Raw genomic sequence first — 2311 nt, 5'->3', positions numbered from 1 at the left:
GCTGTGAGTAGGTGTGAATGTCCGACCATAATTGCTGAAAAATGTGTTAGAAGAGACTAGAATGCCGGACAATACATCATCAAATGCGGGAGCGGAGTTGTTCGGCTGTGAGTAGGTGTGAATCTCCGAGCATAGTTTGTAAAAAGGTGGTAAGAATAGGTTCGAATGCCCGAACATACACTATCAAAACAGGGAGCTGAGGTGGCTCAGCTGCAAGGTGTGAATGTCTGACTATAGTTTGTAAATAAGGTCCGAATGCCCAACAATGTATAATCAAAAGAGGGAGCGGAGGTTTTCGGCTACAAGAAGGTTTGAATGTCCGACCATAGTTTGTAAAAAGCGGGTAAGAAAAGGTTCAAATGCCTGACTATACACCATCAAAAGCGGGAGCGGAGGTGTTCCGCTGTAAGACGGTGTGAAAGTTCAACCATGGTTTGTAAAAAGCTGCTAAGAAAAGGTTCGAATGCCCGAATATATACCATCAAAAGCGGGAGCAGAGCTGTTCGACTGCAAGTAGGTGTGAATGTCCAGCCATAATTACTCACAAACGGGTAAGAAAAGGTAGTATTGCCAGACCATACATGATCAAAACAGGGAGCTGAGGTGGTTCAGCTGCAAGGTGTGAATGTCTGACTATAGTTTGTAAAAAGCGGGTAAGACAAGGTGCGAATGCCCGACAATGTATGATCAAAAGAGGGAGCGGAGGTCTTCGGCTGCAAGGTCTGAATGTCCAACCATAATTTCTAAAAACCGGGTAAGAAAAGGCTCGAAAGCCCGACTATACACAATCAAAAGCGGGAGGTTTTCATCTGCAAATCCTTCACTCAAACCAAGTGAAAACTGCTTTGTCCTTCATATTTATCAATGTCTAGATCGACTTCAACAAAGAACAACATTGTACTTTGCAGTAAAGAAAGAGCAAATCAAAAGTTTTAGGAATCCGAGAATAAGCTTATTTTCATGAGTTCTGCACGATTATTGATTTTACGATGAATGAATGCCTTCACTCAAACTATGTTAAAACTGCTTTGTCCTTCATATTTATCAATGTCTAGATTGACTTCAACAAAGAACAACACTGGATTTTGCAGTAGAAGAAAGAGCAACACTGAAGGATCAGTAATCCGAGAATAAGCTTATTTTCATACGTTCTGCATGATTTGGGATTTTATGTATAAAATGAATTCCTTCACTCAAACCAAGTTAAAACTGCTTTGTCCTTCATATTTATCAATGTCTAGATTGACTTCAACAAAGAACAACATTGTATTTTGCAGTAGAAGAAATAGCAACACTGAAGTATCAGGAATCCGAAAAGAGGCTTATTTTCATACGTTCTGCTTGATTTGGGATTTTGCTATAAAATTAATTCCTTCACTCAAACAAAGTGGAAACTGCTTTGTCCTTCATAGTTATCCATGTCTAAAATGTATCAAGCATAAAGTTCCTCATATTACCCTGAATGAGAAAGAAGCATCCCTTTGGTTGAGCAATACGTTCCTTTTGCGGAGTTATGCATGATTTCGGATTTTGCTATAAAATTCATTCCTTCACACCTTTTTTTTTCACCGCATTTTATAGATTATGGTTGGAAATTTCAACCACTCTAATCCGAAGACCTCTCCTCCCGCTTTTGTTAATATATTTGAACTTTAGTTGGACATTCATCCCTTTTTGCAGCTAAACCACCTCCGCTCCCTGTTTTGATCATGTATTGTCTGGCAATACTACATTTTCTTACCCGTCTGTGAGTAATTATGGCTGGATATTCACACCTACTTGCAGCTGAACAAAATTTCTCTCGCTTTTAATTATGTTTGGATATTCGAACCTTTTCTTTAATGCTTTTTGCCAACTTTGGTCGGACGTTCACACCTTCTTGCAGCCGAACACCTCCGCTTCCGCTTTTGATGGTATATATTCGGGCATTCGAACCTTTTCTTACCAGCTTTTTACAAACGATGGTTGGACTTTCACACCTTCTTGTAGCCGAACAACTCCGCTCCCGCTATTGATTGTGTACAGTCGGGTATTTTAACCTTTTCTTACCCGCTTTTTACCAACTATGGTCAGACATTCACACCGTCTTACAGCGGAACATCTCCGCTCCCGCTTTTGATGGTGTAGAGTCAGGCATTTGAACCTTTTCTTACCCGCTTTTTACAAACTATGGTCGGACATTCAAACCTTCTTGTAGCCGAAAACCTCTGCTCCCTCTTTTGATTATACATTGTCGGGCATTCGCACCTTATCTTACCCGCTTTTTACAAACTATAGTCAGACATTCACACCTTGGTGCTGAACCACCTCA

This window comes from Leuresthes tenuis, unplaced genomic scaffold (assembly GCF_036924035.1).
Source record: "Leuresthes tenuis unplaced genomic scaffold, fLeuTen1.0.hap1 SCAF_12, whole genome shotgun sequence".
Classification (NCBI taxonomy): Eukaryota; Metazoa; Chordata; class Actinopteri; order Atheriniformes; family Atherinopsidae; genus Leuresthes; species Leuresthes tenuis.
Note: the sequence above shows the minus strand (reverse complement) of the source record.